At 46.1% G+C, this 15,681-nt stretch overlaps 1 protein-coding gene across 1 annotated transcript in view; it reads left to right on the plus strand.

Moving 5' to 3' along the window:
* The first annotated feature begins 2,802 nt into the window (after nt 1-2,802).
* The window catches only part of LOC121574091 (serine/arginine repetitive matrix protein 3), a 148,497-nt gene continuing 135,618 nt past the window's right edge, over nt 2,803-15,681 (plus strand). The window contains exon 1 of the mRNA XM_041886687.2: nt 2,803-2,985. The gene's annotated coding sequence lies outside the window, so the exon portion shown is untranslated. The remainder of the gene's footprint in view (nt 2,986-15,681) is intronic.

Raw genomic sequence — 15,681 nt, forward strand, 5'->3', positions numbered from 1 at the left:
GATGCTAGCCAGCTTGGGCGAAGCGATGGATCGGGTTCTCCAGGTCGTCCAACGCCTGGAGAGGGGAGGACCCGACCCGTCGGGACCAGCTGAGCGACCGGAACCGGCCACCCACACACCAACACCCCGAGGGATTCATCTATCCCGACCGAGGGAGTTTGACGGGATGGCTGCCCGCTGCCAGGGATTCCTCCTGCAGCTGGACCTCTACTTCGTGAACATCAGACCGGCTCCATCGGAGCGGGAGAAGGTGTCCGCCACTTTCACATCACCCCAGGTAGCGCTAATCCACACTTGGTCAGAGCCTTCTGCTGCACACTGCACCATACACGTCACCTTCCCTGACTACCCCGTAGTTTCCCAGTGTAAGGTGCTGGTCGATTCAGGCGCAGCTGGGAACTTTATGGACAGGTCATTAGCTCTAAGTCTAGGTATTCCATTGGTTACCCTATCCACTCTACTGCCCATCAAAGCAATTGATAGTCGACCATTAGGGACAGGGTTCGTTAGGGAAGCTACAGCACCTGTCACGATGGTTACCCAAAGGATCCATAGAGAGGACTGGCCAGGGGAGTGGTTGGTGTTCTTGCCATGGGCCGAATATGCCCAGAACTCTCTTTGCCACTCTTCCACTAACCTAACTCCCTTTCAACGTGTCTTAGGTTATCAGCCGGTTCTGGCACCATGGCATCCAAGCCAGACCGAAGCTGACTGGTTTCGGCGTGCGGAGGAGACTTGGAAGGCTGCTCACGTTCACCTCCTGCGCGCCGCGCGTCGCCAGAAGGCCAACGCTGACCGCCACCGCAGTGAGGCCCTGGTTTTTGTACCGGGTGATCGGGTCTGGCTCTCGACCCGGAATCTGCCCCTCCGCCTGCCCTGCCGGAAGCTGAGCCCACGGTTTGTGGAGCCGTTCAAAGTCCTGAGGAGAATCAACAAGGTTACATATAGGTTACTACTCCCTCCCGATTACCGTATTAACTCCTAACATTTTAGTGGCTCCCCTCTTGGTGGCGGAGTTAAACATGTGCAGCTTTAAAGTGAATGTCCTGGACATTTTTCCATGGGGCAGAGAGAGAATCTTACAGTTTTAAAAGTAATTGAGTGAGAGTGACTTGGGTGCACGGTTAGTAATTTGGCCATGATTACTACAAGCTGGCTAGACTAACTTACCTAGGAATCTATAAAATGTTAGCTGACATGGGCTAATTGATTGACGGTCAGTGACTGACATAACAAGAGGAAACATTTTAAGCTAAAATAATGCAATTTTTTTTTACTATCAAAATAAAGTTTCCCTGCCTGACAAGGATTGTCCCGACTTTCAAGAGTCTCTGAGCTAATTTCCTGCTATTCTACGCATTTTGCCATGAGGCTAAATGCGGGTGCTGCAGGGGGGTCTTTTTTTGCGAACTCTGCTGTGCCATACCAACGTGTCCAGAATAGGGTGACTAGATGTCCCCGATTTCCGGGGTCAGTCCCTGATTTTGGTGGCCTGTCCCAGGCTGGAGATTTCCCTGGAAATGTCTCCGATCAGCCCTCAGAAAGAAAAACTGTAAAGTTAAATTGAGGTTGATATTTTAATAATCAAACGCTTTATCCAATCTGATTTGCAGTGGTGTAAAGTATTTAAGTAAAAATCATTAAAGTAGGCTACTACTTAAGTAGTTTTTTGGGGTATCTGTACTTTACTTTTACTTCACTACATTCCTAATGTACTTTCTACTCCATATAGATACCTTGATATAATATAATATGCCATTTAACAGACGCTTTTATCCAAAGCGACTTACAGTCATGCGTGCATACATTTTTACGTATGGGTGGTCCCGGGGATCGAACCCACTACCCTGGCGTTACAAGCGCCATGCTCTACCAATTGAGCTACAGAGGACCACATGATAGAAAATGAAAGTGAAAGTTTTAAATATGGCCTACTTAAGTAGGCTATCAAAAGTAAATGTAATTGCTAAAATATAATTAAGTATCCAAAGTAAAATTATAATTTAATTCCTTATATTAATTCCTTATATTAAGCAAACCAGACGGCACCATTGTCTTTATTTTTAATTTTTTTATGGGTAGCCAGGGGCACACTCCAACACTCAGACATAATTTACAAACAAAGCATGTGTGTTTAGTGAGTCCGCCAGAACAGAGGCAGTAGGATGACCAGGGATGTTCTCTTGATAAGTTTGTGAATTGGACCATTTTCCTGTCCTGCTAAGCATAAAAAAAATAACGAGTACTTTTGGGTATCAGGGAAAATGTATGGAGTAAAAAGTACATGACTTTATTTAGGACTGTAGTGAAGTAAAGTAAAAGTTGTAAAAAATATATATAAATAGTAAAGTTAAGTATAGATACCCCCAAAAAAGTATTAAGTAGCACTTTCAAGTATTTTTACTTAAGTACTTTACACCACTGCAGATAGGAATATCCTATGAACATGGCATAAGTCATGGCAAAATGTGTAGAATTGCATGAAGTGAGTTTGGAATAAAAAAATCCTATATTCGCAATAACTGTATTATTTTGTGCATGTAAACGTAGTCATTATGGTATCATTTTGTACAGTCTCCAATCAACAAGCAGTCAAAACGGTAGCGCTAGATGGCGCTATCCGAGCGTACACGTCCACTAAATATTACTCTTCCATGTCCAGGTTTTGAAGGCTATTTTTCTCAGACGTCATCCTGCGTTGTTCATAGATGCAATGTTCCCTCCCATCCGATAGAGGCCGCTGTGCAGTATGTTGGGCGTGGAGCGCTGTGTTTTTACAATACTGCTTTGCTGCTGCTTAGTGCTGTCCACTTCAGCACCAGGCAGGATAACAGTCAGCTCGAACTTGGGAATCCAGGACCACGGACAAATCCTTCACAAGAGGACGGCACCGCTCAGCGTCACACGGTGTCCGAAATACAGAAACCATCACCGCCGTCAGCCGTCCAACAACTCCGTTATTCACGAGAGAGAGCGAGGAATAAGGTAAGACACATCACGTAACCCCGTGCTTATTCATAGAAGAGGATGAAGTTGGCGAGCTCGCGACAGCAGGCTGTTCGCGCATCAGTGAAGAATGAACGGTAGCTCAAGCGCGGTTAGCATACGCAGGCTAGATCAAATAAACAGATTAACTTCGCCGTTTTTATTTGACAATAACTTCTGTGTTTGCGTCAAATGAACACGACAACCTATTTTGCTATGGTACCGGATAACTTCTGCGTTCAAGAACTGTCCATGTACAAAGAAAGATCGTTTATTGTTGTTAATCACACTGATCCGTGCTCTGCAGATGTCCCTGTTTTTTTTATTATTTGCAGAGCTACGATGTAGCCTGCTACGTCTTTAATATGCATGTTCATGAGTAGAGATGTTTACTGTTTATTGGTTGTTTTTGTCTCGAGTATGAGCCACACTGATATGAGTGGGTTAAGTCAAAGTTCATTGGTTATGCTTGGAGGAGATGTGTTTATAATTACTTACTGTTATTCATCTTACTTGATAGTGAATTCAATGGAGTAACAGTATGTTTCATCCTATGCGTGACTCCCTCCCCCAAACCCTTAGTTATACACAATCTTCAATGTTGCATTTCTCACTATCAGAGTCCTGATTGTGATGAATGTCCTTGATTGTTCCCCAATAAATAATAATGGTACAGTATACAGTACATACTGAAATTTACCGGCATCCATGGATACAGGAATCCAGGAATCCACTTCAGTTACCCACTCAACTCAATGGGTAAATGTCCGCAAACATTTCGCTACACCCACAATAACATCTGCGAAATATGTGTATGTGACCAATAAAAAATGTGATTTGATTTGAAATTGCTCCCATTTCCCCATGGTTCCTGATGCAGTTTGCACTTGTTTAGCAGTGGGTCTGTCTGGCTTAGTTCTGCATGGTGGTAGACATATTTACATGAACTAAATATACACATCATGGCAACATTGAAAGACAAGGAGCAAGTTGGTGTCATCCTAACCAATATCAAACAACTTTTCCTTGTTTCATGTCTGATGAACTGGTTGTACAGAAGATGTCACTGTCATATTATGTTGTTTTTTGTCCTACTGTGTATTGGTTGCTATACGGTGTAGCAGCTGGTTGTCGCATGGTGTTGCTGTTGCAGTTGTCTTCTTGCTGATAGGTGTCATCCATTGTTAGTGTTAGTGTGTGTTTGTGTGTGTTTAGCCCTCAACTCAGCCACCCCGAGGCAGCCAGCTAGTCCAGTCCAGCCCAAGAGGCTGATAAAAGGATTAGATCAGATTGTATTAAGATTACGCTAGCTGCTGTTGTTCAAACGCAAAGTGACAAAGAAAGAAAAGGTGTCTGAGTCTGTAGTATAGAGATCCCTAGTCACCTAGTTGGACTAGCCGTTAAAGCTGGTCACTGAACAACTACTCTCAGCAGACATCTCTCCTGTACTTTGTCTCTGTTTCTCTGCATTTACCATCTGTCTGCTGTTCTATTAACTCTGTTATTTGACGAGCAGTGACATTTCCCCCTGTCTGCTACCCCTCTCTCTCTGTGAGTCTAGCTCCTGCCATTCTCTTTCTTCACAACCAGGCTCTGTCAGCCAGTGCCTCCCTCTATCTGCCCATGCCTCTCTCTCTATCTCTCTCTCTGAGTCTAGTGACTCCTGCTATTCTCTTTCTTCACATCCAGGCTCTGTCAGTCAGTGACTCCGTCTATCTGCCCATGCCTCTCTCTCTCTCTCTCTCTCTCTGAGTCTAGTGACTCCTGCTATTCTCTTTCTTCACAACCAGGCTCTGTCAGTCAGTGACTCCCTCCCTCCCCTCTGCTTCATCCCCCAGCAGACACACGTTCCTCCTCCTCCTCCTCCTCCTCCTCCTCCTCCTCCTCCTCCTCCTCCTCCTCCTCCTCCTGTCCTACTTCCCTCATCCCTCATCCCTCTTTCTTATGAAGGACAGCTGGAAGGGGGAGGAAGGGAGGGAGAGATGAAGGTTGTAGCAGGGAGGAGGAGCTGTGTCAGTTATGGGGTGCGGGGGGGGGGGAAGAGAGTGAAGGTGGACGGGGGAGAGGGATCCAGGGAAGGGGTGTGTGTATCAGCAAACTACAAACGAGGCTTCTTCGTCAAAGATGTTTTCCAAGCAGCGAATGATCACGGCCTGCACGTCGCCCCACATCCACCGGCTTGTTTTTAAATCCAAACTGTAAATGTTAGAGCACAACGGGTGGCGGATAACTCTCCCTTATTTAAAGACAGCGATTCCTTCCAAATGATGCTCTTATCTCTGAGCAGCAGGGAGAATGCAGCCAGAAACTGTTCTCCTTCAACCCCCTTGAACCACCAGGCAGCATTGGACTGGTGTGTGTGTGTGTGTGCATGTGCATGTGTGTGTGCGGGTGGGCGTGTGTGCGGGCGTGTGCATATACGTGCGTGCGTGTGTGTGTGTGCAGGTGTTTGCGTGTGGAGAACAGAGAGCATGGGAGGGGTGAGAGACAGTGTTGGAATTCTATGACGTTGGGCACTAATGGGGGTAGGTCATATATCTTTAGCTGGTTGTATGTAAAGTCCCTGACACTTCAATAGACCTGAACTTGGTCTTAGATGTATGACGAGGGCAGTACTGTGTGACTACCAGATGTTGTTTGATCCAGGAAGTCACCTTCAGATCTGTACTATCAAAGGAGGTTTTCTTTTTGTATTGTATAGCCTCTTCGGTAGACAAACTACAAAGTGTAGTATGAATTATCACATAAAGACAAGCCCCCAGTCTTCCCTGTCTGCCTGCCCCATATACACCCAGGGACTCGACATATAGTGCTGGGGGCCAAATTACCTTGTTATAACACATACATATTTAGATCTTATCCCCCTCCATGCACACACACACACTTCAATCTCTGTCTTCATCTGTCATTCTGTGTGCGTGCGTGTGTGTGTTTGTGAGAGAGTTCTGGTGTGTGTGTGTGTGTGTGTGTGCGTGCGCGTGAGAGTGAGAAAGAGAGATCTGGCACAAGTGTGTGAGTGAGTGAGTAAGAGAGAGAGAGAGAGAGAGATCTGGCACATGTGTATGAGTGAGTGAGTGAGTGAGTGAGTAAGAGAGAGAGAGAGATCTGACACGTGTATGAGTGAGTGAGTGAGTGAGTAAGAGAGAGAGAGAGAGAGATCTGGCACATGTGTATGAGTGAGTGAGTGAGTGAGTGAGTAAGAGAGAGAGAGAGAGATCTGGCACATATGTATGAGTGAGTGAGTAAGAGAGAGAGCGAGAGATCTGGCACATGTGTATGTGCGTGCCTGTGTGCGTGCTCATCTGCCTGTCTGCGGTACTGTCTTTCTGGAGAAGCCTAGTCATGGACCCAATGGCGTGTTCCTCACAGATGGGAGAACGTATGCTTCCTCTTCCTTTTAGAGTCCCTCTGCCTGTACAGTAGTTCCCATGTATCCCTCTACAGCAGATGCTACTGGAGAAGGCTTGCATTACCACACCAGATGACTCGTCTACAAAACTAGACCTTGGTTCTTTATATTACTCACATCTGATAGAGGCTTTAAAGGGGCAATCTGCAGTTGCTACATCAAATTTGATATGTACCCATTGATTCTTAAAGAATTGAACTTATAAATGCCTCATAAGTTTAGTTCAACTGTTGTACCCCATCAGAACCCATAATATAAGCTTGTTTTACGCCAATGTTTGTAAACAAAGTAAATGTAAACAAACACTGTATAGCCTCAAAACATGGTTAAAGCTATAATATTGATATCATTGATGGTCATTCCTTGCATCCATAGCTCTGTCTATGAATTTGATGAGTGGTTACATTTCTCCAGCCCCATCCCTCAGCTTTTTACAGAAACGCTTTGTTATTGTTTCAACTGCGGATTGCCCCTTTAAGATAAGCTACCATACTGGTGTGCTGTTTACTTTATTTGCTTAGATAGCTAGTGTGTGTGTGTGTGTGTGTGTGTGTGTGTGTGCGTGCGCGTGCGTGCGTGTATGTTGGCTACCTGAGCGTGTGATCTAGATATTCCTTTACATCCAGAAGAAGCCTTTTTTTCATATCCTTTGATCAGAGACAGTCAAGTCTTAGATTCTCTCATCAAGCAGCAAAAAACATTAGATACAATTTAGATCAAAGACCCAAATGGAATAATTTAATAATTAAACCAGCCAGATAAATTTTTTAACGGAGTCTTCTACTAATATATTGTGTCCTCTACAGGCTAGTAGTTGTTAAATCAAGACTGATTTATTCTCTTTTTTTCTTCTTAGATCTCTTATTACTCAATTAAATATTGGTGTTGCTATTCATCATTTGGATGAATTATAAAAACATTACTCCCCTACAGGGCTAACAGGCTTCTCTGCAGTATAGTAGCGGTGCGTCCCAAATGTCACCCTGTTCCCTACATAGTGCACTACTTTTGACCAGAGCCCTATGAGCCCTGGTCAAAAGTAGTGCAATGCACTAGTCTATAATAGGGTGCCATTTGGGATGCTACCAAGATATTAGATCGGGGAAGGCCAGTGTTTTTGATGAGAGGATCAGATGAAACTGCATTATTGAAGCGAACACACAGTCATGACAAAAACTGGAGGATGAAAATGCAGAGTTTTTCACGCGTACACACACACACACACACACACACACACACACACACACACACACACACACACACACACAAAGGCACACACACATCTACTCTTAGAGGGTTGGCTCTGTTTGAAGCTGTCACTAAGATACTACTCTGCAGGGAGAGGAAAGGGCACACTGCGCCTTTGGACAGCTCTGGGTGCTGTGTGTGTGTACGTGTGTGTGTGTGTGTCCTCTTGGGATCCTCTCTCTCTCTCTTCTTTCCCACTGACTTCAGAGCTGCTTTGAAGTTTCCTCCACAGTAACGGGGTGAAGGGAAGAGAGAAAGATGAAGGGAGGGGGATAGGTATAGGAAAAGAGGCCCCTAGTCTCTTCTCTTAGTCCCTTCTCCTTCAGTGGAGTAGTGGGAGGAGAAGAGATGACTAGAGAGGAGAGGAGACTGAGGGGAAAGAGAGTGTTTGACTTTGGAGAGTGGTGGAGCACAGTGCACCTCCCCTCAGTGAGCCTCTGAATAATAGAGGAGAGGTGTGTCTGGTTTCAGAGCTCACAAAGCAGGATCAGATGATGACTTTCCTGTCATTGGGTTACAGGGAGGGGCGGGGGTGAGAGAAGAACGGCGAGGTACAAGATATGAACAGCTGCTGCTCAACTCAACTGTTGAACAACTGCTCATCTGTTGTGTTGTATTGACCCACATACACACACACACACACACACATATCCTGCCCTATTCACACACTGAGTACCTGGAGTACCCATGAGACTCTCATCACCTCCTTGAAGGAGCCATGAGAGAAGAAAGAGAAAGAGAGAGAGAGAGAGAGAAAGAGGGAAAGAAAGAGTGAGAGGAGAAGTCAAGCTTTTATGTATTGTTATGACAAAACTTACACTGAGAAAGCAGCTCAGTCACACAGTGATAATGCTATCATTTTCTATAATTTGGTGTTGAAGGTATCAGTCTCTTATCCTACGCAGACATAACAGTCATCATGTGGGGTGGTACCTAATATCAGCTCCCCTACTGACTTAACCCTTTACCCTTGTACCCGTATACGGGTAGAAAATGACATTTGGTCACTAAGAAGCGTCTAAATTGGAAAGCAGTGGCTGTACAGTAACATGCTATACATGACGTCAGAGCTCTGGCTCTGTGCTTTACAGCGCTGTTTGGGTTTTGACTGACAGCCGTTTGAACTTGAGCACCTCGTGCGACAAAAAGTTGCCCCCATCCCTCCCGGTAATTGGGCAACTTTTGCAAATGTTTTGTTGTCTGAGTGGGGGAAATGCTGTAAATTAGGATGACTAGATGTATTTTGAAAGATGAAACGTTGAGGATTATGATAAATACAGCTTTGATGTCAGATAAGCAAGCCAAACACCTGTGAGTCCAAATGTACACTTCACATTTCCATATCATAAAACGCATGTCATATACAGTGTCAATGTTTATGATCATTATGTTTGTCTATTGTGAAGAAAATTTGCCACGGCACACACACCTGAATGTACTCATGACTCCTTTCTATGCACACCAAAATGGCATTGTAAAAGCCTAACACTGTAATATCGTGTTTTATAACTTAGCTAGTCATGTTGTCAATAGCACATGCCCAACTAACCCAAATTGAGATCTATAATGGACCGTTTTTGGATTGCGAAAACAACAACAGTAATTGTGTGATGGCAGGGATGCAGGGCTGTGTTCCAAACAAAACAACTACAAGTCTGCTTGCTATAGTTCCTCAACAGCACAGCTAGGAGAGTTTAAAAAAGCACCTTATAGTTGAAGACTCTTCTTTGAGTCATAAAAGTGCATTAAAATTACATAGGAACTGTGCACACTTTGGATAGGTGTGTGGCCACTTGGAGACACCAGTTAGTCCTCTCACTCAAACCCTGTAATTTTTTGTCTTATTGTCACGATCGTTGATGAACGAGAAGGACCAAGGCGCAGCGTGAAATGCATCCATGTTTATTCAACCGAATAAACACACAAAACAACAACAGGCAACGAAACGTGACGTCGGAAGGCTATACACACAAGCCAAACTCACCGAGCACAAAACAAAAACCCACAACACAGGCAGGAAAACTGGCTGCCTAAGTATGATCCTCAATCAGAGACAACGAGCGACACCCTGACCAAACTAGCTAGTGTTATATAGGCCAGGGCGTGACAGTACCCCCCCACAAAGGTGCGGACTCCGGCCGCACAAACTTGACTGAATAGGGGAGGGTCCGGGTGGGCCTCCAGCCTCGGTGGCGGCTCCGGAGTGGAGCCGCTGACCGGAGCTGGATCAGGCACCGGTGGAGCGGACTGCTCTGGCTCCAGCGTGGAGCCGCTGACCGGAGCTGGATCAGGCATCGGTGGAGCAGACTGCTCTGGCTCCGGAATGGAGCCGCTGACCGGTGCCGAACCAGGCACCGGTGGAACGGGCACGGGCCGTGCCGGACTGGCGACACGCCCCACTGGCTTGGTGCGACGAGCAGGAACAGGCCGGGCCGGACTGGCGACGCGCACCACTGGCTTGGTACGAGGAGCAGGAACAGGCCGGGCCGGACTGGCGACGCGCACCACTGGCTTGGTACGAGGAGCAGGAACAGACCGGGCCGGACTGGCGACGCGCACCACTGGCTTGGTACGAGGAGCAGGAACAGACCGGGCCGGACTGGCGACGCGCACCACTGGCTTGGTACGAGGAGCAGGAACAGACCGGGCCGGACTGGCGACGCGCACCACTGGCTTGGTACGAGGAGCAGGAACAGACCGGGCCGGACTGGCGACGCGCACCACTGGCTTGGTACGAGGAGCAGGAACAGACCGGGCCGGACTGGTGACGCGCACCACAGGCTTGGTGCGAGGAGCAGGAACAGGCCGGGCCGGACTGGCGACGCGCACCACTGGCTTGGTGCGAGGAGCAGGAACAGGCCGGGCCGGACTGGCGACGGGCACCACTGGCTTGGTGCGGGGAGCAGGAACAGGCCGGGCCAGACTGGGAACACGCACCACTGGCTTGGTGCGGGGAGCAGGAACAGGCCGGGCCAGACTGGGAACACGCACCACTGGCTTGGTGCGGGGAGCAGGAACAGGCCGGGCCAGACTGAGAACACGCACCACTGACTTGGTGCGGAGAGCAGGTACGGGGCGTACCGGACTGGGAACCGGCGCTGGAGGTCTATGACTGTCTCCGTCCTTTACACTCCGCGCCCCGTCCTCCTCCAGTGAGGACTCCTCTTTGAGCCCCCATGAGTGCAGTGGTCGGGGCTCCTCTCTGTCGCTCCCCGACCACCCTTTTAGCCCCCCAAATGTTTTTTATTGGGGCTGTCTCTCCTTCTCCACCCTGATCCCTTTCAGGGCCTCCATCTCCCTTGCCAGATCCTCTCTCATCTCCCGCCAGGTCCATCCTCTCTGCTCCTCCTGGGCACGCTGCTTGGTCCATTGGTGGTGGGTTTTTCTGTCACGATCGTTGATGAACGAGAAGGACCAAGGCGCAGCGTGAAATGCATCCATGTTTATTCAACCGAATAAATACACAAAACAACAACAGGCAACAAAACGTGACGTCGGAAGGCTATACACACAAGCCAAACTCACGAGCACAAAACAAAAACCCACAACACAGGTAGGAAAACTGGCTGCCTAAGTATGATCCCCAATCAGAGACAACGAGTGACAGCTGCCTCTGATTGGGAACCACACCCGGCCAAACATAGAAATACAAACATAGATATTCACACCCTGACCAAACTAGCTAGAGTTCTATAGGCCAGGGCGTGACACTTATGTTGCACCTACCCCACATTTTCCAGGAATAGTCTAGTCATGTTACTGAATGTATCCAGAGTATTTTCAGATTTCGTTATCAACAAATGTGGCGAAAAGTACAGTAAATGTAAAATACACATAAAATCAACAGTGTAATGTTTGGATTCAGTCTTGTGTCAGAACGGTTCACTTTCAATTGCTACCATGGCTATGCATATGCTTTTCATATTTCTTCTGTAAGAAACATTTCAATTTAGCCCTATTCACATAGGCCAATTCTCATGAGTGCAAAGGGTTAAATTGCCTGTTTCCAATGGCCAGTTTTGGGAAATTACAAATATAAACGCAACATGCAACAATTTCAAAGATTAAGTTACAGTTCATATAAGGAAATCAGTCAATTGAAATAAATAAATTAGGCCCTAATCTATGGATTTCACTTGACTGCGAATACAGATATGCATCTGTTGGTTACAGATAGCTTTTAAAAAAAGTATGTGTGGATCAGAAAACCAGTCACTGACTGGTGTGACCACCATTTGCCTCATTCAGCGTGACACTCTCCTTTGCATAGAGTTGATCAGGCTGTTAATTGTGGCCTGTGGAATGTTGTCCCACTCCTTTTCAATGGCTGTGCGAAGTTACTGGATATTGGAGGGAACTGGAACACTCTGTCATACATGTCGATCCAGAGCATCCCAAACATGCTTAAAGGGTGGCATGTCTTGCTGAGTATGCAGGCCATGGAAGAACTGGGACATTTTCAGCTTCCAGGAATTGTGTATAGATCCTTGCGACATAGGGCCATGCATTATCATGCTGAACATGAGGTGATGGCGGCGGATGAATGGCACGACAATGGGCCTCAGAATCTCGTCACGGTATCTCTGTGCATTCAAATTGCCATTGATAAAATGCAATTGTATTCATTGTCTGCCATCTGCCCGGGGCAGTTGAAACCGGGATTCATACGTGAAGAGCACACTTCTCCAGCGTGCCAGTGGCCATTGAAGGTGAGCATTTGCCCACTGAAGTCGGTTCCGATGCCGAACTGCAGTCAGGTCAAGACCCTGGTGAGGTCGACAAGCATGCAGATGAGCTTCCCTGAGACGGTTTCTGACAGTTTGTGCAGAAAGTATTCGGTTGTGCAAACCCACAGTTTCATCAGCTGTGGCTGGTCTTAGCCGATCCCACAGGTGAAAAAGCTGGATGTGGAGGGCTGGCATGGTTACACATGGTCTGCGGTTGTGAGGCCGGTTGGACATACTGCCAAATTCTCTAAAACGACGTTGGAGGCAGCTTATGGTAAAGAAATTCACATTTAATTATCTGGCAACAGCTCTGGAGGACATTCCTGCAGTCAGTATGCCAATTGCACGCTCCCTCAAAACTTGAGATATTTGTGGCATTGTGTTGTGTGACAGAACTGCACATTTTAGAGAGGCCTTTTATTTTCCCCAACATAAGGTGCACCTGTGTTATGATCATGCTGTTTAATCAGCTTCTTGATATGCAACACCTGTCAGGTGGATGAATTATCTTGGCAAAGGAAAAATGCCCACTTACAGGGATGTAAACACATTTCTGCACAAAATTTGAGAGAAATGTGACCGACCGGCTCGATTCGGTCTTATGTAGCAAAATTTGAAATTGTGTTTTTTACATTGGATAAAAGTAGAGATATTATACACTACAGTTGAGGAACAATGGGAATGTAATTCTGCTTTGAAAGTTGATAAACTTGTAACCTCACTTTTGACAAAATGGCCTTTGAATGTTTTGGTACACTCACTGGAGAGCTCTTATTTGTCTACACCCATTCAGCATCGTTCGCACCCTCTTAAGCTATAGCCCCGCCCGTAAACTCAGAGCGTTGTCAGATTGTCAGTTCGTAAATTCAGAGCGTTTCGCACTCGGAGCGCACACTGGATGCTCTGGCCGAGGAGTTGGGTTGATCCGAGCGTTCTGTCCTAACAACAGCAGTCAAGCTCCCAAGCTAACTGGCAAACATTGGTTAGCTACTTCCAGACACAAATGAGAGAACAGCTCACTGACCATTTTACTTGCCCTAGCAGAGCTGGTTAGGCTGTTTTTATGTTATCCAGAGCATTGGTGACTGCAACTGTGCTGCTGGCAACAATTTAATTAAGCTTTTTTACCAACGTTTACTGACACCGGCCATATTCAATGGGTGTTGAGCGTTCGTAAATTTGTCCGTTATTCTGCGCTCTGGCACACTTAGACGAGAGTGCTCTGAAATCGGAGTACATAGTTGTCGCATTGACATCATGAACATTCTATTGAAATGGTTACTTGCATAGTGGAGTCTTTTGTCAAGACATGTAGCTAGCTAGCTAGCTAGCTAAACAATGAACCATAATCCCAACTCATGACGTTACTACCCTGCATGAATCTGCAGGTAGCTAACCAACCAGGTTCAATGTTAGCTAGCTAACATTAGGCTATAACTAGCAAAGCAAATGGCTCTGAGATACGAATAATATTACTAAGATCATACACGTAACGTTAGCTAGCGAGCCAGCCAGCTAACATTAGCTAGCTAGCTAAAAGTACACTTTAACTTGAAATGAAAATGACTTTCTGACAAAATAATAAACGTGTAATATCTGAAAATGTAGCTAGCTAGACTATCTTACCCATATACATGGATGGACGCTTCTCCCTCTCTGTCATGGAGGCCATGGTTGCCCTTAGTTTGAAGATGCAATACTCTAATTCCACAGATTTCTGCCAAATAACGCATAAAAAAAAGGTTTAAGTTCAAATGGCTCTCCTGCGAAGTAGTGACGTGCGACATACGCCTAGTTTCCTGAAATGAGTCACAAATAAGCTTGTTGTACGTATGGACAATTTCTGTGATCTATTTTTTCAGCTCATGAAACATGGGACCAACACTTTACATCAGGGTTCCCCAACTGGTGGCCCGCGGACTGAATTTGGCCCACAGTTGGTTTTATTTTGCCCCACAAGCTTTCTGAGGCAAAAAAATAAATACAGTGAGGGAAAAAAATATTTGATCCCCTTCTGATTTTGTACGTTTGTCCACTGACAAAGACATTTATTTATTTAATTTATAATTTATGGTAGGTTTATTTGAACAGTGAGGGACAGAATAACAACAAAAAAATCCAGAAAAATGCATGTCAAAAATGTTATAAATTGATTTGCATTTTAATGAGGGAAATAAGTATTTGACCCCCTCTTAATCAGAAAGATTTCTGGCTCCCAGGTGTCTTTTATACAGGTAATGAGCTGAGATTAGGACCACACTCTTAAAGGGAGTGCTCCTAATCTCAGTTTTTTATCTGTATAAAAGACACCTGTCCACATAAACAATCAATCAATCAGATTCCAAACTCTCCACCATGGCCAAGACCAAAGAGCTCTCCAAGGATGTCAGGGACAAGATTGTAGACCTACACAAGGCTGGAATGGGCTACAAGACCATCGCCAAGCAGCTTGGTGAAAAGGTGACAACAGTTGAGAACGGTGAGGAATCAGCTCAGAACTACACGGGAGGATCTTGTCAATGATCTCAAGGCAGCTGGGACCATAGTCACCAAGAAAACAATTGGTAACACACTACGCCGTGAATGACTGAAATCCTGCAGCGCCCGCAAGGTCTCCCTGCTCAAGAAAGCACATATACAGGCCCGTCTGAAGTTTGCCAATGAACATCTGAATGATTCAGAGGAGAACTGGGTGAAAGTGTTGTGGTCAGATGAGACCAAAATCGAGCTCTTTGGCATCAACTCAACTCGTCGTGTTTGGAGGAGGAGGAATGCTGCCTATGACCCCAAGAACACCATCCCCACCGTCAAACACGGAGGTGGAAACATTATGCTTTTGTTTTTATGCTAAGGACAAGGACAACTTCACCGCATCAAAGGGACGATGGACGGGGCCATGTACCGTCAAATCTTGGGTGAGAACCTCCTTCCCTCAGCCAGGGCATTGAAAATGGGTTGTGGATGGGTATTCCAGCATGACAATGACCCAAAACACACGGCCAAGGCAACGAAGGAGTGGCTCAAGAAGAGGCACATTAAGGTCCTGGAGTGGCCTAGCCAGTCTCCAGACCTTAATCCCATAGAAAATCTGTGGAGGGAGCTGAAGGTTCGAGTTGCCAAACGTCAGCCACAAAACTTTAATGACTTGGAGAAGATCTGCAAAGAGGAGTGAGACAAAATCCCTCCTGAGATGTGTGCAAACCTGGTGGCCAACTACAAGAAACGTCTGACCTCTGTGATTGCCAACAAGGGTTTTGCCACCAAGTACTAAGTCATGTTTTGCAGAGGGGTCAAATACTTATTTCCCTCATT

Source organism: Coregonus clupeaformis, chromosome 9 (genome assembly GCF_020615455.1).
Source record: "Coregonus clupeaformis isolate EN_2021a chromosome 9, ASM2061545v1, whole genome shotgun sequence".
In the NCBI taxonomy this organism is placed as follows: Eukaryota; Metazoa; Chordata; class Actinopteri; order Salmoniformes; family Salmonidae; genus Coregonus; species Coregonus clupeaformis.